Raw genomic sequence first — 21468 nt, 5'->3', positions numbered from 1 at the left:
TGTCCTACAGGAGAAAGGAAGAGGGTCCTCCCAGGTGGCCTGCCCAAGGCACCTCTTCTGGCATCCCAAGTAGAGGCAGCCTTCGCCCAGCCGGCCAGTGCCCTCCCAGTGGTTCCGCCTGGAGGGAAGTAGGAATGAGGGCTGTTCACTCTTTCTTGTCAGTTCTGTTAAAGTAGAGACATCCTCCTGAGGGAAAAAGCAATAAGAAGGAAGGGCCTGAGAGACCCAGGACATGGCTGGAAAAAAAGAGAACAGTGTGGACCAGAGCAGGCCAAGAGGGCTTCCTGACAGAGGTGGCACTTTAGCTGTGATGAGGAGGCATGGCAGAGCACTTGAGGATGCGTTGGGGACAGAGAGGGCAGTCCAGGGCGCCGCCTTGCCTGTACCGCATTCTTCAGTTGAAGCCTGGCTGTGTTCCCTGCAAGCTCTCCTGTTACTTCCCTCCTGTGGGTGAATGACAACAGAGGAGAGGGCCTATGGGGACAGCAGCCCAGCCTCCTCACTGCCCACCTGTGTGCACTCCTCTGTCTGGGGAGGGGAAGGTGTTTCTCCCTCCTCCCACTGCTACCCCAGATGCCAGGTCCTGGGCCGGCCCCAGCCAACAAGAACTGGAATCCTGCAGACTTGCTACCTTGCAGGAAGCTTCCCCTAGCCCTGCCCTTCTAAACAGCAGGTGGCTTCAGCCTAGAGCAGCAGCAGCCATCTCGTGATTGTGAGGCAGCATGCCTGAAATCAGAGGCCACATGCAGAGGGCAAAGGGAGGGGACAAGAGGGGAGGAGAGAGGAGGGGAGGGCAGGAGAGAAGAGGGGAGGGGAGGGGATGGGAAGGGAGAGGAGGGGAGGGGAGGGGACGGGAGGGGAGCGGAGAGGAGAGGGGTGGCCCTCCCCTGATCAGGTGCTCCTTGTTGGAGATGAATGGCCCACCTGCCCACAGCAGTGATCCACTTTTTGCCCAACATAATTTGGTTGAGTTAGTTTGATGTTTAAAATTAAATTAAATTTAAAAGTTGGTTTTTTAAATAAAAAAGCTTTAACTTGAACCCCTCAAATACATGACTGGCCCCAAAACTCCTGGGCCACAAAGCGAGGGAGAATAGAAGATGCCATGGGTTTTCCTGCTAGTTGGAATCCTCATGATAGGTGACAGAACCTGCTTTCTCAACAGGCCCGGATCGGAGACTCTCATTCTGAGGACTGGCGCTAAAACCCCTCTCTCAAAGGCCACCTGGAACTTTAACTGTGGGGCCCACACCTACTCTCAGCTCACATCTTCCGGGGCAGGCACTTCTTTTCTAAAACAAAAACATTTCTTTTTAAAGATATCAGCGTGCCCGACCAAAAATACTAACACAGCCTCTCGGGATGGTGCTGTATCAGTTAGCCAGTAAGAAGCAGGCAGAAGTCCTGGGGGCAGGCAGTCTTCCTCAATTAAACAGCAACAGTGCAACAAGAGCAAAACCTTCCTAGGAGAAGCCCTTTACCCCTTCTGCCTGCCTGCTCTTCCTTCCTGGAACTAAGAGGCACAAGCTGGAGGAGCAGCAGCCATCTCGTGACCATGAGACAGCATGCCTGAGATCAGAGGCCACGTGCAGAGGGCAAACAGCAAAAGCGAGGGGAGCACCTGTCTCCCCTGGCATAGTTGAGCATCCCACCCAGCCCAGGATTGCCTGCCATCAGACTTCTTGATGTCTGAGAAAGGTAAGGCTGTCGCCAGGCCAGCCACTCTTGGGGGCTTTCCTGAGACATGGAGACCGACACAGGAGTTGCCAGCATGCTTCTCTGGCCTCGCTGCCTCGCCAGAGAGCTTCAGGGCTCCTTTCCTCCATGATGCTCTTTCCTCCCAGCATCCTGACTGCCTCCTCATTCTCCCCCAGTCTCTCCTCTCCCTGATTTGCCCTTTACATCATTGAGTTTTCAAAAGTGTCATGAGCATTCCTCTTTTAAAACCTTCAAATATGCTACCTGGACTTCTCTTCCCCTTTTTTGCCTCGGGTACTTTTGGAGAAGCCTTCAAGAGGCTGCCTATTAGGTCAGACCACCCCCCTGCATACCGCCTGGAACGCACATTTCTCTCTCCTTTGTGGCCTCACTGTGCTCAGAACTGCTGCTTAATGGAGCTTCCTGAGGGCCTGGAGGCTCCTTGGCCTGGGGGCAACGTCTTTGTGTTCCCTGATACACCCCAGTGTCAAGTACAATCTCCAGCACATAGTAGGTGCCCAAGAAATCACCATTGAGTAAATCAACAACTATATCATTACACGCACTCTGAAGAAAGACACATCACACAAGGAGCTCATTACACAAGCAGATCCACACCTGGTGAGTCTAAACGGGATCCAGTCTGAATGACAGGTGAACGCTGACAAAGTAGGGTGGGAGCAAGAAAGGCTGCCAGGCCAGGAGGATGGAGCAGCATATCCCAAGGCCCTGTGAAGAGGGAAGAGCAGTGCATGAGTAGAGGGTGGTTTGGATGAGGCGAGCAGGGCCAGGCCACGCAAGACTTGGGGACCTGGCCAGCTGGCTCTTTGTTCTGGAGACTGTGGAGAGAAACCTACAGTTTCCGGTTCCGAAGCCCTTTTGTCTTCAGTGTAGGAGACACTGGAGGAGGGGACATGCATGGTGAAACTCCCAGTGTCCATCACAGGAGTCCAAGAGAGAGTGGGTGGACACTCACCTCTGCAGTCTGCTCTGTCCTGAGAGTTTTATAGGTGGTAGGTCATTCAACTCCCAATAAACTTGCGATAAGGAAACTGAGGCACAGTTGGCTAGGGACCTGTCCATGCCATAGGGCTGGTACATGCTGGGACCTGGAAGGAACCACACCTCGGTGTGGCCAGGGCCGGCTGGCAGTGTGGGAGAGAGAAGCAGCAGACCGCAGAAGCTCTCAGAGGGAAATGGGTTAGACAGGCTGAGGGAGAAGGTGGGGGATTGCAAAGGAAATCTGAAGCAAGTAAGAAACAATGCTAAGACTTGCTAAAACCGGTGATGCATCCACTCACGTTTTCTATGCTGGAAACAGTGTGAGTGTGCACACATGCACACCACTGCACCACGCTTGTGCTGCCTTGGGATTCGGTGACCTGGAGATCATCAGGGTCTTGGTGACAGCTGTTTCCACGTCTTGAAGGGACCAGACACCAGAGGAGAGCAGGCTGAGGAATGCCTGAGATTTGAGAACATGGAGACAAAATGTCTAGACTGTGGTTTGGAGAAATTTGACTATAAAATAGGAGAGAGAGGTTCAGTAGCCAGTGATCTGTCCATAGTGGAGGCAAGGTTTCCTTCTCATTGCAGGGATCAGACATTACAGACATCATCGAAGTCTCCTGCCTGCCTCGCCTCCATCCCACTCCCCTTCCTCTCTCCCCAAAGGTAACTGCTCTCAGGAACTCACTGTCACTGTCACACGTTTTATATTTTTACTACATATTGATTTGTCTGGAAACATTTTAAGGTCTCATTTTATTGGTTTTTAATATTTCTGTAAATGATATGATACCGTTCATATTGTCCCAGAACGTGCTCGTTTTCTTCACATTACAGTTTAAAGCTCTGTCAAGGCTGATAAATGGGAATCTCCAGAGCACTCCACGGCACTGGTATCCTCTCAGTCCAGTCCTGATCTACTGCTGATGGGCAGGGTTCTGCTCATGCAGTCATGGTGCAGACCACACTCCTGGGCCGGCCACCCCATCCATGCCTGTGCACTGACTTTCTCCGGGGCAGAGGCTGCAGGTGGGCTGGTTGCGCCGTGAGCACCTTTGCCTTTATGGAGACTCACCAGACATCACGCCAGTGTACACTCCTGCAGCAGTGCAGGCAAGTTCCTCTGCCCTTGCCCCTTCTGCACTGGGTGTTGCTAGATTTCCAGTGGGGAGATGTGGGACTGTACAATCACCCACAGAAAGGTTTCTGTTGAGAGAGAAATTAAATACAGAGCATCTAGAAGTGCATGCTGGGGTAGGGGATGGGGAGATGGCAGCCAGAGAAGGATTCCCCAGCAGACATATGCCCCCCTATATGTAGAACTCTTTACAGGTCAATGCGAGGAGCCAGTTGGGACCTTCCTCTTTGCACTTGGTGAGATGATGGATCCCAGACTTGCCCGTAGTGCATGGCGGCCTCGCTGCCTGCTCCCCAGCTGACCCCTCCTGCTCCCACTGCACAGTGCCCACACGCCCAGCAAGGCACTTACACAGAGAATAATTGCCAGGTGTTTATTGAACTATTTTCCCCCACAAGACTCAGCTGCTCGAAGCAGGGGCTACGTTACTGTCTCCTCAACCTCCAGAACTTCGCAAGGGCCTGGCACACAGTTGGAGCTCAATGAATGCTTTTTGAATTGCTTTAAAGCTACTACTGCAGTGCCCACTGGCATGTGTCTCCTATATACGGTGCTCTGATTTCAGACACATGCACAATTTAAGAGAAAGGAGCCAAGTGGGAGCCAGGAAGAAGCAACTTCAATCAGGAGTGTGGACGGCAGACAAAGAGTCCCACCCAGGAGGCTTTCTTCTTCTACCCTCTCTTCCCCTCCCTCTCTGGCCCCCAGCTACCTCAAAACCCCGACTTCCTTCGCTGGTTGTAAAATAAATTAATATGCTTTAGCCTTTCCTATAAAAAACTGATCTTCCTCCTCTCACTGTCACTAGAAAATTCTTATATTAATTTATACTACTTTCCAGTTTTGTTCTCTCTTACTCAGAAATGAGGAAAAGTCCTGAGACCAGAAAAAGGAAAAAAGAGAATTCCAAGCCAGCAAAGCACTAAACAAGTTCAAATATCTAAACCGCGTGGGTGGGTACTGGGGGAGTGACATTCACAGCACACATTTAAGAAGTCAAAGCCGAAATCTGGGGCTAATGTCATAACACTGATGGGTGAAATGAAGAAAACGAATTCCCCAATTTCTATTTACTTTTATCATTCAAGGAAAATGGTTTGCAGGTGTTAAGGGGTGGAAAGAAAGCCTAAAACCAGTCTGGAGAGCTTGGAGAGCTGTGATATGCTCTGAGCCTCCAGGTTGAAATGGACGCCTCATGAAGTCGGCCTTCGGGGGTTCGGGTGAGCTCCGCCAGGTGCCATCTTTGACCCTTTACCTCGTCCTATTGGCTTCTGAATCATCAACAAGTTGTACAAAGTCTGGAGAGCCTGCTTTCGAGAAATATGTGGGGATGAAGTTGGACATGAGCTGGGACTAGACTTTGTGTTCCTTAAGGACTAAGGGAAGAGGGTGGCAGCTGTGGATAAGGAAGGGGAAGTTCTAACACTCGAAGGTAGAGGTCTGGGGGATGAGTGAACTCAAAGGACTAAAAGTCAGCTGGAGATCCATGAAGGCAACTCAGAAAAATCTTCGTGGCAGCTCCTCTTTGACAGTCCCTCCACCATTTTGGAAGTGAAAGAAAACCAGGGAAACACCAGGATAAGCTAATATTTATAGGAAAACCTCAGGCGAATAAAATGGCAAGGATGTAAACCAAAAGTGCTGGTTGTGTCCATGAGCCTGGGAGGCCAACAAGAAGCTGGGGACAGGGGCAGCCTCCATCAGACAAGGAGGCCTCGAGGTAGGCAAGTGAGCAACCCAAAGAACCTGAGCTGCCCCCTCCAGGCTCCTCCAAATCTGACCTTTGCTACAGTATAGATGAGTCAGCAGAGCTCATCAGCTCCACGGATGTAAAGACGGTGTAGGAGGAAGCATATGGTGGAGGGAAGAATCAGCACCCCGAAATGACTGTGTCATGCTGAAGAAATAGGCCAAATCCAGCTAGGATCACACTCAGTAAAAACGAGCATCATCTGTGGTCCTTGGGGCTAAAACCCAACTGCATTAGGAAGGTACGGTTTAGCAGCAACGCGTTTGACACTTAGGAGTTTTAGTCAAGGAATCAGCAGAAATATTGACACCCAAAAAGTTAGCACGAACTTGGGCTGGCTTCTGGAAGGTTAGCATCTGGCACAGTGGAGGTGCGGTCTTGGCAGACACAATGCTGATTGCCCTTACCTGGAGCACTGGACTCAGTTCATGATGCAGTCGCACCTGGAGAGCGGCTTGAGCAGAGGAGACATAGTGGGATGTGACTGTGGGCCAGGACATCCTGCCACATGAAGAAAAGTCAACAAATGGATTTCACCTACAGACAAGAAGACCCCCTCTTACTCAGAGGGTAGGTAAGAGCTATCCTCACATAAAGGAAGGAAGCCGTGGCAATGAGCATTCAGATGAGCAAGTCCTGTTATAAGAACTAATATTGGGACCACACAGCGGGAGGCAGAGAAGACAGCCTTCAGCGCAAAGACAGAAATCCCTAGTACCCGCTCAGAGCTGTGCGAAAGGAAAGGGCTGTCTCAGTAGAAAGTACACTCTCCAGCTAAGGACAAACTACAGGAGATGCTGCAGAGGTCATCAGATGCAGACTTTCAACTCTAGTGACAGACTTCAGTTTTCTGAAAAATTATCTCTGACTCTATGGGGATGATGTCCATTCTCTGATCATGATAGACAAATGAGGTCACATTGTTTGTAATGACTGGTTGACACAAATCATTTAAAAGAAATCTCATTGGTAAAACATCCTTAATCCACTTCCTTAGGTGACAGAAAGCAGAGGAGAATTAAAATGTGCTCTTTCATGGCAGGCACTATGGCTGGCTATCTGTATTTTTTAATCCTTAATTTAATCTTAAATAACAACCTTTTGAGATAAGTATTTCTATTTACCTTTAATAGATCAGAAAACTGGCTCATAGAGGCTACATAGTTTGGATGAGATTGGCCAGGCCATAAGTGACCAAAGACTTACAATGGGCTTTATGGAAATTCAATTTTCTGATTCAGATATTAAAAAACCGGAAGGAGCATTGCTCTCATCTTACAACCAAAAAATTTGGATAATTTGCGAAAATCACAACTTTTCTTGAATAAATCAGAGAGCTGAGATTGCAGGATAAACAAGTAACCCAAAATCTAAGGAAAATAGGCACCTCCAAGGAAAGGAGCAGCCACAGACAATGGACACTGTAAAAGAAGAATTTATTTACAAATTTTAATGAATTTCTAAAGATTGAGCGTGCATTAATGTGAGAACCCTACCCTAAAAACAAGATAACAGAGAAGAATTTGAAACTCATATTGCACTGAGCATGAACACAACAATAACAAAACCTAACCACAGCTTAACTTATGACTAGATTTACTCAAATGATTACACTAAAGTCTTAGCCAAAAACAAAAAAGAGGAATATCCATTTCCAAGCATTAACACTAGTTATGTAAGTCTCTGTTGTCCTGTTAAAGATATTTGGCTCTCATACAAAAATGTAAGACACACAAAGAAACACAGGGGAAAAAACAGTATCAACAAGACCAGATTTTGATATGACACAAATGTTGAAGCTATTACATGAAATATTTAAAATAAATATAATTAACATGTTAAAATCTCAAGTGGAATAGTTAGATAGTATGCATGATCTGATGGAGATCTTCAAGAGAGATATGAAAATTACAGGAAATAATCAAATGAGAGCATGAAAAATGAAAAGCATGATAACAAAGTTGAAAGAGGCTTTATTGGATTGAATAATAGAATCAATGCAGCTGAGGAAAGAATCAGTAACTTGAAGATAAGTCACTATGAATTATACAAACTAAAACATACACACAAAAAAGTAGTGGTAATAAAAACAGAGTATCCATAAGCTGTAGGATAATATCTAACAGTCTAACATATGTATATTTGGAAGGAGAAGAAGAGAGAAAAAACAGGCAGCAAAAATATTTGAAAAGATAATGGGCAAAGTTCATAACAGCCCCCAAGCCACAGACCCAAATTCTTCAAAAACACCAAACAGAATAAATGCATAAACCATCTCCCCAAATCCATGCATATCATCTTTAAAATGTTGAAAATCAATGATAAAAAGAAAATGTTAAAGGCAGCCACAGAGGGAGAAAGCATATTACATACAAAGGAACAAAGATGGGAATTGCATAAGACTTTTAATCAAAAAATGTACAAGTCAGAAGACAATAAAGTGGCAGATTTTGGCTGGGCACGGTGGCTCACGCCTGTAATCCCAGCCCTTTGGGAGCCCCAAAGCAGGCAGATCACCTGAGGTCAGGGGTTCGGGACCAGCCTAGCCCACATGGCAAAACCCTATCTCTACGAAAAGTACAAAAATTAGCTGAGCATGGTAGCACATGTCTTTAATCTCAGCTACTTGGGTGATGAGGCAGGAGAATCGCTTGAACCCGGGAGGTAGAGGTTGCAGTGAGTCAAGATCGTGCCACTGCACTCCAGCCTGGGCAACAGAGCGAGACTCCATCTCAAAAAAATAAAAAAATAAAAAATAAAGTGGCAGATTTTAAAAACTGAAAGAAAAACAATGACAACTCAGAATTCTAAATCCAATAAAGTATCTTTCAAAAATGAAGGAGAAATAAAAACACTTTTGTTAAACAAAACAAAGAAAGTTCATGACTAGCACATTTGCCCTAAAATAACTGAAAAAGGAATTTCTTCAATTAGAGGAAATATGATACAGATACCCAGGTCTATACAATATAAAGAAAAGCACTGGAAATGACATAAAGAAAATGTTATAAAATTTATATTTGTTCCATTGTTCTAAAAGTTAACTTATGTCTAAACCAGGGATCAAATAAAAATTTTCTGTAAAGGAGATTTTAGGCTTTTGGAACCACATATGGTCTCTGTCACATTTTTTGTTTTGTTATTGTTGTTGTCATGGTTGTTTGCTATGTTTTGTTTTGCATTATTTTAAAACCCTTTAAAATGTAAAATTCAGAAAAGATACAGTGGTGCATTTCTTAGGTTTTCTTTTTGTGTGGTATATCGTAGACTTGTGACAGGAATAGCTGGCTACTAGATACACAAAAAAGCATAAATTTTTATGTATTTATTTATTTTTATTTATGTATTTATTTTTGAGATGGAGTAATAAAAGGCCTAATCAGTGGCTGCTTCTCTAGCCAAAGGACCAGAGAGGAGGCTACCCAGCAACACAGAAAACTCATAGACAATAAGTGCCCAACCCCAGCCAAATACTACAGAAAAAACTATGGCCCCACTGACACTAGCAAGGTCCAGTGGAGAGCTTAGGCTTCAGCCCAGGCCATAAAAAGACACCCCATCCCCTATCAGAGTGGTATCAGGGAAGGCCAAGTCTGAAGCTGCAACTCTCATCACCTGAGCAGTAAGGAGGTCCCACTGCTGTGCCCGTGGAGATCACATAGGAGCCTGGAGTTCCATCTTTTACTGACAGGAACGAGGTGCTCTTCACCTCCTCTGGGGTACTGTCAGGCGTGGTCAAGTGGAGAGTGCTACCACTGCCTAGGGGAAAAGAGGCCAACCCACGTGGTTAAGGTGGAAGCCACCTGGGAGGCGGCAACAAGGTACTTCTGCTCTTTCTAGCCATTAACAGGGTGCTATTAACAGAGACCTAGTGAAGAGCAGAAGTGCCATGCCCACTTATCAGTAATGAGGAGCCCCTGCCTCTCTAGGGTGTCTAATGAAGCTAGTGGCAAACCTGGACTTGTCTTCTCTTTGCGTTATAATAAGGTGGCACCACTCTTTCATTTCCTGCTGGAGTCATGTCTTAAGAAGCCAACAAAAGCAAAAGGTTTGACCAAGGTCTAGTCTCACAACATAATACCAAAATTTTCCAGGTTTCAACTGAAAATTACTTATCATTTAAAAAAACAGTAAAATCACAACTTGAATGAAAAGAGAAAGTAACAGACACCAACACTGAGATGACACAAATGTTTAAATTATCTGAAAAAGATATTAAGAGTGATAAAAATCCTTCAATAAATGATTGTAAATATGCTTGAAACAAATGAAAAAACAGAAAGTGTCAGCAGAGAGATAAAAGATGTAAAAGATGAAGTAAAAAGAAATTATAGAACTGAAAACTACAGTGCCCAACTTAAAAAACTCAATGGATTCGCTCCATAGCATAATTTAAATGACAGAGAAAAGAATCAGTGAACTTGAAGGTAGAACAATAGAAGAACAACAGAGACAAAACAGACAGGAAAAAATATATATAAACTGAATCTCAGAGACATATTTTATTAGTTCATTCTTGCATTGCTATAAAAAATATCTGAGACTGGGTCATTTACAAAGAAAAGAGGTTTGGCTGGGTGCACTGGCTCATGCCTGTAATCCCAGCAGTTTGGGAGGCCAAGGCAGGTGGATCGCCTGAGGTCAGGAGTTCGAGAGCAGCTGGGCCAACATGGTGAAACCCCATCTCTACTAAAAATACAAAAATTAGCTGGGCTTCATGGCGGACACCTGTAATCCCAGATACTACCCAGGAGGCTGAGGCAGGAGAATTGCTTGAACCTGGGAGGCAGAGGTTGCAGTGAGCCGAGATCTCACCAATGCACTCCAGCCTGGGCAACAAGAGCAAAACTCCGTCTCAAAAAAAAAAAAACCAAACAAACAAAAAAAACATTTAATTGACTCATGGTTCTGCAGGCTGTACAGGAGGCATAGTAGCTTCTGCTTCTGGTGGCAAGGCCTCAGGAAATTTACAACCGTAGTGAAAGGGGAAGGAGAAGCAGGCACGCCTTAAATGGCCAAAATGGCCCGAGCAGGAAGAAGGGAGGGGGTGGGGAGGTGCCACACACTTTTAAACAACCAGATCTCATGAGAGCTCTGTCAGGAGAACAGCTCTAGGAGGACGGTGCTAAACCATTAGAAATTGCCCCCATAATCCAATCACCTCCCACCAAAACCCACCTCCAGCATTGGGGATTACATTTCAACGTGAGTTTTGGGTGGGGACACAGACTGAAACCATATTACGTATGATCTAATATTCATGTCCTTGGAGCCCTGAAAGAAGAAAGAGAGTGAGACTGAGAAGTATTTAAGAAATAATGGCTAAATTTTTCCCAAATTGGGCAAAAGACAAGATTCAAGAAGCTTAGAGAGGATCAGGTGTGGTGGCTCAAGCCTGTAATCCCAGCACTTTGGGAGGCCAAGGCAGGTGGATCACTTGAGGTCAGGAGTTCGAGACCAGCCTGACCAACATGAAGAAACCCTATCTCTACTAAAAATACAAAAATTAGCCAGGCATGGTGGCATGCACCTGTAATTGCAACTACTCAGGAGGCTGAGACAGGAGAATTGCTTGAACCCATGAGGCGGAGGTTGCAATGAGCTAAGATCATGCCATTGCACCCCAGCCTGGGCAACAAGAGCGAAACTCCATTTCAAAAAAAAAAAAGAAAAGAAGCTTAGAGAAACCCAAAGAGTAAAAACCCAAATAATCTACTGTAAAACATATAGTAAAATTTCTGAAAACTGAAGACCAAAAAAAAAAAAAAAACTCTTGAAAGCAGCAAGAGAGTAATTATACCTTACCTAAAAAGGAAAAATAATTCAAATGACAGTAGATTTTCTCAACAGACACTACAAAGGAAGTAGCTAAAAGGAAAAAAAAAAAAGCAAAAATAAAAAACAGAATTCTACGTCCAGAGAAAATATCCTGCAGGAATGAAGGGGAATCCAAGACACTCTCAGATGAAGCAAAGAGATTTTTGTCATCAATTATCCCACCTCAAGGGAATGGCTAAGGGAAGTCCTCTAAGCAGAATGGAAGCAAGACTTTTAGAATATTAGGTAAGAAGAAAGAACAAAGGAAAGAATCAAAACATGGATGAAGAATACATTTTCCTTCTCCTTTTGCACACTTTACATTATGTTTGATAGTTGAAGCAAAAATTTTAACACTGTCTTATATGACTCTAAATGTGTGTTGACTAAATAGGTAAAACAGTTATACTATAAACTTTGGAAGGTAAAAGGAACTAAAAGGAGAAGCTATCTACACTTTACTCAAGCTAGCAAAATTTGGGCAATAGTAGGCAGTGATAAGTTATGTATATATAATATAATACATAGAGAAACCACCAAAATATCTATCTAGAAGCATACACTCAAAATCACTATAGGTTAATCAAACTGGAGTTCTAAAAAAAGGTTCAAGCAATCCATAAGGAAAAAAGAACATGAAAATAGAGAAATGAAAAACAGAGATAACAAACAAAAAACAAAAATTAAAATGGCAGATTTAAACCCTAATATGTCAATAATTACACTAAATGTATATATTCTAAATTCAATGATTAAAAGACAGAGACTGACAGAGGGAATAAGAATGAATAAGTCAACTATATATGGTCTATAAGTAATTCACTTCAATTATAATGACATAGAGAGGTTGATATTAAAAGGCTAGAAAAAGATACACCATGCAAATATTAATCAAAAGAAAACATGAGTGACTGTATTAATCAGATTAAGTAAACTTTAGAGCAAGGAAAACTACTAAAGACAGAGAAAGACATTACATAATGATACAAGGGTAAATCCACCAAGAAAACTTAGTAATCCTAAATGTGTCTACATCAAACAACAGAGCTACAAGATATGTAAGACAAAAATTAATAGAACTAAAAAACAAACAAACAACAAATTCTTAATAATAATTGGAGACTTCAAAACCCATCTCTCAACAACAGATAAAACAACTAGACAGAAAATCAGCAAGGAATAGAATTTAACACAGTCATACCTCAAAAGCATCTAATCAAAACTTACAGAAATTTCCACTCAACAACAACAGGATACACGTTCTTTTCAAGCATCCATGGAGCACTCACCAAGATAGACCATACCTTGAGGCATAAAACAAATCTCAACAAATGTTCAAGATTGAAATCCCACACTGTTCTCTGACTACAATGAAATCAAAATAACAATAATAAAAATAGTAAAGATAATAGCAGAATCAATGAAATTGAAAACAAACCCAATACAGAAACAAAAAGCTGTTTCTATGAAAAGTTCAATAAAATTGGCAAACCCCTAGTAAGGAAAAAGAGAAGATACAAATTACCCATGTCAGAAATAAAACATGAGATATCACTAAAGACCTGGCAAACAACAAAAGATAAGAGAATATTACATACAACTCAATACAATACAATGCAATACACATCAATTTGACAACTTAGCTGAAATAGGCCAATTTCTCAGAAAGTACAAACTAACATAACTCATGCAACTTGAAATGGAGAACTTGGGAGATGCTTAACTATTAAAGAAATTGAATTCATAAATTTAAAATACCCCTAAAAATCTCCAGGCCCAGTTAATTTCACCAGTGAATGCCACCCAACATTTAAAGAACACACATTCTACACAGTATTTTCTTAAAAAAAAAAAAAAAAAAAAGGACAAAACACTACCCAATTAATTTATGAAGTTAGTATTACCTTGATACTAAAACCAAAGAAAGGTAATATAAAAAAAGAAAACTACAGGCCGATATCCTTCATAAGTAGAGGCACAAAAATGTTTAACAAAGCATTAGCAACTAAAATTCAGAAATATAAAAAAAAATAGCATGATATAAGTAAGGCATATTCCAGGATAAAAGATTGGTTTAATATCAATACTAAAATCAATCAAAATAATCCCTATCAGAAAATTAAAGAGGAGAACTTCTTCAACTTGATAAAGAGCATATAAAAACAAAAACAAAACAAAACAAAAACCTCCAACTACCATTGTTCTTAATGGTGAAAGACTGGTTGCTTTCCCCCTAAGACTGGGAACAAAGTAAATATAGCCACTCTCATCACTGTTATTCAATAAGGATTAGACACTGCAATAAGACACGACAAAAAGCATATAAATTTTAAAAAAGAACTAAAACTGTCACTATATGCAGATGACATTATGATCTATGTAGAAAACCCCAAGGAATCTAAAAAATAATATCCTAGAACTAATAAGTGAGTTTAGCCAAATCTTAGGTTGTAAGCTCAATATACAAAACTGAACTACAGTCCTGCATTGCTTAGCAATGGTGATATGTTCTGAGAAATGCATCATTAGGGGATTTTGTCATTGTGCAAACACACAGTGTACTTACACAAACCTAGATGGTATAGCCTAGAACACACCCTGGCCATAAGGTACAGCCTATTACTCCTAGGCTACACACCTGTATAGCATGTTATTGTACTGAATACTGCAGACAATTGTAACACAATAGTAAGTATTTGTGTACCTAAACATATCTAAGCATAGAAAAGGTACAGTAGATATACCACATAAAAGATATTTTAAATGGTACACCTGTATAGAGCACTGACCATGTATGGAGCTTGCAGGACTGGAAGTTGCTCTGGGTGAGTCAGTGAGCGGTGAGTGAATGTGAAGCCCCAAGACATTACTCTACACTAGTCTAGGCTTTATAAACACTGTACACTTAGCCTACACTACATTTATTTAAAAATATTTTCCTTTCCTTATTAATAAGTTAACCTTAGCTCACTATAACGTTTTTACTTTATAAACTTTTTTTAACTCTTTGACTCTTTTGTAATATACTTAGCTTAAAAGACAAACACATTATACAGCTGTACAAAAATATTTTATTTGTTTACATTCTTAATCTTATCTATATCTTTTCTATTTTTATGTATTTATTTATTTATTTTACTTTTTAAACTTTTTGTTAAAGACTAAGTCACAAACACAAGCATTAGCCTAGACCTACACATGGTCAGGATCATCAATATCACTGTCTTCCACCTCCATATCCTGTCCATCTGGGAATCTTCAGGGGTAATGGCATGCACGGAGCTGTCATCTCCTAGGATAACAATGCCTTCTTCTGGATACCTCCTGAAAGACCTGCCTGAGGCTGTTTTACAGTTAACTATTTTCTAATAAATAGAAAAAATAAACTCCAAAGTAAGGATAAAATGCATAGTATAGTAAATACATAAGCCAGTAACATAGTCATTTATTATCATTACCAAGTATTATGTATTATACGTAATTCTATGTGCTATACTTTTATAAGACTGGCAGTACAGTAGATTTGTTTACATCAGTGTCACCACAAAAACATGAATAATGCACTGACATGATGATGGCTACAGCGTCACTGGACACCAGGAATTTTTCAGCTTCATTATAATCTTACAGGACCACCATTGTATATGCGGTCCACCATTGACCAAAACATCACTGTGCAACTCATGACTGTATATTTCTATATTCTAGCAATGAACACTTGGATAACAAAATTTAAAAATATAATAGTATTTTAAATCATCCAAAAATGAAATATTTAGGTGCAAATCTAACAAAACAAGTACATGTGTTGTATGTCGAAAAATACAAAATGTTGATAAAAGAAATGAAAGAAGATCAAAATAAATGGAGAAACATACCATTTTCATATGCTGGACATGTCAGCATAGTGAAGCTGTCAATTCTCCTAAAACTGATATAAAGTTAAAATACAATTTCTATCAAAACCCCAGCAATATACTTGCATATTTTTATAGACAAATGTTTGTGAAAATGCAAAGGAGCATGAAGCATTAAACATTTTTGAAAAAGAAGAATGAAGTGAAAGGAATCAATCTATCTGATTTCAAAACTTATTATATAACCCCAGTAATCAAGACTATGTGGTATTGGTGGAGGAACAGACACAAAGAACAGTAGAGAACCCAAAAATAGACCCAAGCAAATACATCCAACTGATTTTTCACAAAGGTGGAAAAGCAATTCAATCAAGGAAACCTTTTCAATGAACAATTAGATGTGCATAAGCAGAAAAAAAACCAAAAACTCCAAAACCTTGGCCTAAACCTCAAACCCTAAACAAAACTTAACTCAGGGTCTTTTGCATGTAAAATATAAAACTATCAAACTGGCCGGGCGCAGTGGCTCACGTCTGTAATCCCAGCGCTTTGGGAGGCTGAGGCAGGTGGATCATTTGAGGTCAGGAGTTCAAGACCAGCCTGGTCAACAGGGTGAAACCCCATCTCTATTAAAAATACAAAAATTAGCCAGGCGTGGTGGTACACGCCTGTAATCCCAGCTACTCGGGAGGCTGAGGAAGGAGAATCACTAGAGGTTGCAGTGAGCCAAGATTGTGCCACTGCACTCTAGCCTGGGTGACAGAGCAAGTCTCCATCTCAAAAAAAAAAAAAAAATTAAACTATAAAAAAAGGAAAGTATTTGGGATCTAGGACTAGACAAAGAGATCTTCACATAGTATAACCTACAAAAACATGAAAAATTGGACTTTATTAAAGTTAAAAATGTTTGCTTTGAGAAAAAGTGTATTAAGAGGATGAAAATACAAGTTATGTACTTGTAGAAAATATTTGCAACCCACACGTCTAACAAGGACTAGTACCAGACATATATAAAGAATTCTCAAAACTCAGCAGTAAAAAAATCAAACTTACCATTTAGAATATGGGCAAGGATCTGAACAAACATTTCACTGAAAAGGATATAGAGATGGCAAAAAAGTACATGAAAGTATGTTCAGCATCACTAACCACAGGGAAAATGTACATTTAAACCACAGTGAGATATCACTATATGAAAATAAAAAATAATGATAACAGCAAATGCTAGTGAGTGTGTGGAGAGACCAGCACACATACAGTGATGGTAGGAGAGTAAAATGGAACAGGAACTCTAGAAATTTGAGTTAACAATCATTTGACCATTTGACAACTAAACATATAGCCACCATACAAACCAGCCACTGCTTACTTAGGCTCGTGTCCCAGAAAAATCAAAACTTGTGTTCACACAAAAACCCATCCACAAATGTTTTATCAGCTTTATTCATAATTTTAAAAAAAAAACTGGAAACAACCCAGATATTCTTCAGTGGGTAAAGGGTTAAACAAATTGGTACTCCTTAGGCTGGGCATGCCGGCTCACACCTGTAATCCCAGCACTTCGGGAGGCCAAGGCGGGAGGATCACGAGGTCAGGAAACCAAGACAATCCTGGCCAACACAGTGAAACCCCATCTCTACTAAAAATACAAAAAAGTAGCCGGGCGTGGTGGCATATGCCTGTAGTCCCAGCTACTCGGGAGGCTGAAGCAGGAGAATCGCTTGAACCTGGGAAACGGAGTTGCAGTGAGCCAAGATCGTGCCACTGTACTCCAGCCCAGGCAACGGAGCAAAACTCCATCTCAAAAAAAAAAAAAAATCAGTACTTTCATACCATGAAATACCACTCAGCAATAAAAAGTAGCAAACCATGGGTACATGAAACAACTCAAGTCAATCTTCACAGATTTATGCTGAGCAAAAAAACCCAATCCCAAAACATTACATCCCGCATCATTCCACTTATGTAACATCACTGAAATAGCAAGATTAGAGAAATAGAGAATGGAGGAGTGGTGGTCAGGCTTAAGAACAGGGTTGGGGGTCTCAAAAGGGAAGGATTTCTGCCTCGATCTGGCACCCTCCTTTCTCTGCACCACCCCCTTCTGCATCATGATGGGCATGGGACGGACAAGAGCTCCTCTCAACAGAACCAGACCTGTCTCTGGCCAAAGAGAATTTCCAAAGATGTGTCTCCAGAAGCAGAATAAGAGAGGTTTGATTCGAGCACATAAGTATTTCAGTGAATCACTCTCTTTGAAAATAATGAGAGAGACAGGCTTTTTGAAATTTCCAGGTCTGTCCTGGGATGTAGATTGGGTTCAATAGGCCATGTTCACCAGGAAATTTCTAAAGTCAGGTTATTAAAAGGCTGGCAGGGTGGGAACTCACAGTACTGCTGGACTGCAGCCCCAGACACTGAGATGAGTGCCGAGTCTTTTTTGACAGGAATCGCAGCCTCTCGTGCAGATTCATTTATCAAAAGGAGGTAATGGGAATGGGAAAGAAACTCTGCTCTAATTTCATAACATGTAGCTCTCAACATGTTTAACTTCCAGGACCGCCTTTGCAGTTGAGCTTCTCTGGAAATATGCTACTCCCTGAAAGGACATATGCACAGCCATGCTGAGGCAGGGTGGATGTGCTCACCCCGGATGCAAGTTTGGAACATGGGCCCTAGAACTGCAGGTTGGGGGCTGCAAGGGCCTCAGGGTCAATGAGTGTCACTCAGCCAAGGCGTGCATTCTGTGGATCTCTTTGGACACTTACACTCTCCCAATTCTGTCCCCTCTGGGGTGGTGCTGGGCAGCTCCTGTTCCAGGGGATGCCGTCCTCATCCCCACCTGCTGTAGGGCTCAGACTTTGCTAGGCCCTGAAGTAGATAGTAAGGAGGAAGCAGACATGAGCTGTGATCTCACAGAGCTGACATCTGAGATGACAGAGAAAACCCTACACAATGTTGTATGTCCTGGAGTAGGACCAGGTGCTGGAATGGACTCCAGACTGCAGGTGCTCTGGGACACTAACCTCATGGGAACTTGCAGTGCTGGCTGCACAGGAGTGGGTGGCAGGTCAACATCACCCCAGCCACTGATGCTTTGAGGTAGGACTGAATCCTGGCACCACTGCTTAATAGCTGGTGATGCTGAGCTAGACATCACCTCTCTGCCTTGGTTTTCTCAGCTGTAAAATAGGGATCGTTATACCTGCCTTTCTGGACTGAGTTAAGATTCAACATGACATTAAGCACATCAGCACAGTACAATGTGTGGAAAAGCAGAAAAGAGTGAGGCAGAAGACCCATCGCACTCACCCACACCAGCTCCCTCCCAAGTCCTGAAATTCCCACAGTAGCCTCATTCCTCAGGGGCCTTCTAGAGCCAGGGCCATTTTAACTCCCAGAATTGGTATCCCTTGGGAAGAGAATGAAATGAGCCAGACATTCCTAAATTTGATGAATTAGCCCACAACTCCCCAGAAGCACTGTTGAAAGTAGGGGCCCTCAGAATGAGATGTGTGGGCTCGCTGGAGACCAGGAGAGACCGGGGAGCTGCACCCGGGCTGTGCACCGCAGGCCCCGACAGGTGGGCTCAGGAGGCCGCGGGGCTTGGCGATCTTGCTCTGGGCAGTGGAGGGTGCATTCGTCTGCTCACCCCAACTCTCCAATGGACATTTACTGAGAATGGGAGGCAGGACCATGGAAATTCCATTCCCACGCGGCCCATGGATTTGAGGGGAAAATCTTACCTGGATTTTTGTTGTTATGCTGCCATTCCCTAGTTGTGTGATTGCTTTTTCTCAGTCTCTGCTAGGCTCAGTTTCTTCATCTTTAAAATGGGAATAACAGCTCTCATCTCCTCTTAGGCGGTGAAGGATTAAATGGTACTGCTCCTGAGAGGCTCTGTTCCCTGTTGGATGAATGAGTAGAGGGAACAAGGACACCCTTTGCCCCTGCTGGCCCCCAACCACCCCTGCCCTCCTTGTCATCCTCTCCATGGAACTTCAGACTGTCCCACCGGCCCCTGTACCCCTAGTCCAATCCTTCAAGTCCCTCTTCTACACGGCCACCCGATCTGACCGCAGCTCTCCTCCTCAGCTCACAACCCTTCATTGGCTCCCTGGTACCATGAGGCTAGGGCCCAAGTGCCTTACACTGACCCTCTCTGGGAGCTGGAATCTGCCACACTCCTGTGAACCTCAAATACCTGAGACAGGTCTCAGTCAATTTAGAAAATTTATTTTGCCAAGGTTAAGGACACACGCCTGTAACATGGCCTCAGGAGGTCCTGCCGACAGGTGCCCAACATGGGCAGGGCTCAGCTTGGTTTTATACATTTTAGGGAGACATGAGACATTGATCAACATATGTAAGAGGAACTTTGGTTCCATTGGAAAGGCAGAGAGGGCTTCCAGGTTGTAGGTAGATAAAAGACAAGCAGCATTCTTTTGAGTTTCTGATTAGCCTTTCCAAAGGAGGCAATCAGATATGCGTCTATCTCAGTGAGCAGTGGGATGACTTTGAATAGAATGGGAATCAGGTTTTCCCTAAGCAGTTCCCAGCTTGGTTTTTCTCTTTAGCTAGTGATTTGGGGGGTTCCAAGATTTATTCTCCTGCCACACTCCCCAGCCTCATCCCATATCCTCCTTGACTGGAACCTCGTATTGCCCCAACCCCATGCCTTAGGCATGCCCTGCTCCCCCTGGAGACAGGCACGCACATGCAGACTTAGTTCAGCTCAGGGCACCTCTGACCCCATCTCAGCTACATGTGGTCCTTCCCACTTTGAACCCTTGCAGCAGCCAGGGAAACACCATCCTAGCACTTACAGCTTCTTATCCTGAGTGTGTCCTGCTGTGTCTTCTCCAACTCCAGGTGGTGATCAAGGCTCAAGTGTTATTTATGTATCTCCATAACCTCAGCCAGAGCAAGGCTGGAAGAGGTGGGAAAGCCAGGGGAGGGGCAAGAAGGGAAAGGGGAGGGAGGGAGAGAAGAATGGAGGGAGAGGGGAGAGTGGAAGAAACAGGGAGGAGGAAGGGAGGAGGGGAGGGTAGGAGACAGAGGGGCAGGAAGGGAGGAGAGGAGGGTAGGAGAGAGAGAGGCAGGAAGGGAGGAAGGGAGGGTGAACTGAGGGATGGAAGTGAGGTAGAGAGGGAGAAAGGGGAAGGCAGAGAGGGAGAAAGGGTGGAGGAGGGAGAGAAGGGGAAGAGGCAGAAAAGGAGGAGAAAGAAAGTTAGCTGGTTAACTAATTAGTTAGGTAGTTGGTCACTAAAATGAGGCCAATCAAATAGAACCATTCGACCCACAGGAGTAGACTCAAACTTGACATTGTGAGCTTACTCGTGAGACAACCAATCAGACCCTGAGAAGCAAGTTCATCCTTGGGCCATGGTGCCAGGAACTATGATGGCTTCCATCCATCTTGAGCCTCTTTTGTTATCCAAATTATAGCATGCAAGACAGAAGCAGCATAATGAGGTCCTGTGCATTCTCTGGGGGGATGGGGGAAGAGGGGTGGGAGAGGAACAAAGGCCTCCAACCTCCCAGGACGGAGGCTCCCTCATTTACTTGGGCAGCCCCAGCTTCCTTTGAAAGCAAGAAAGGAGCACGGTCCACTGCCATGGCAACCACCCTCAGCCATCCTGGGACTGGGACGTGACAACTTACTGTGAGCCGTCCAGAGGCCAGGTTTCCCCAGTTTCCAGCCACACAGGAATAGAAGCCCTTTAAAAGGAATGACAGATGACACTTTTTAGGATCTGGCTCAACCACCAGTGACGGCTGGGGAAAACCTCTGTCCTCACCTACCATCTGCTCCATTACAGGGTGTAATTTCCCTGTCCTGAATGCCAATTTGAAAGCAGCCTGTAACTATAAAGCAAAAAAGATGCTAACCAGGGCTTATGAGTAAGTAGAAAAAAGGAGACATCACCTTCTTGCTCACATTGAGGGTTGAACTTGTGGCTGTCAGCAGGAGGCAGCAGATGCAGGCACCTCTGGGTCCTTCCCCCGGAGCCCAGGTTCACTCACAGTCACTGTGACCCACTGGGGGTCAGTCCTGGTGTAGACAGTGGGCACTGATCTTAGTTAAAGGTTCCTTGGTACCACCACTGGGATAAGAATTTTTTATGCTATTCTCAATCAGCCATTGCCATAACCCTACAAGGAAGGTATCCTAAGTGAGTTGTGTGCATTCATAAAGC

At 43.4% G+C, this 21468-nt stretch overlaps 1 long non-coding RNA gene across 1 annotated transcript; it reads right to left on the bottom strand.

The window, feature by feature from the left end:
• Positions 1 to 2290: 2290 nt before the first annotated feature.
• Positions 2291 to 20553, bottom strand: LOC112208370 (uncharacterized). The gene is made up of 5 exons (XR_002942787.3): positions 20095 to 20553; positions 19015 to 19175; positions 3782 to 3912; positions 3000 to 3163; positions 2291 to 2427 (listed from the first exon to the last, which is right to left on the bottom strand). It is a non-coding gene; the product is annotated as an uncharacterized LOC112208370 (long non-coding RNA).
• Positions 20554 to 21468: the final 915 nt, after the last annotated feature.

This window comes from Pan troglodytes, chromosome 13, assembly GCF_028858775.2.
Source record: "Pan troglodytes isolate AG18354 chromosome 13, NHGRI_mPanTro3-v2.0_pri, whole genome shotgun sequence".
NCBI classification, from domain to species: domain Eukaryota; kingdom Metazoa; phylum Chordata; class Mammalia; order Primates; family Hominidae; genus Pan; species Pan troglodytes.
The sequence above is the reverse complement of the archived record's forward strand: the minus strand, read 5'-3'. Positions and strand labels throughout refer to the sequence as shown.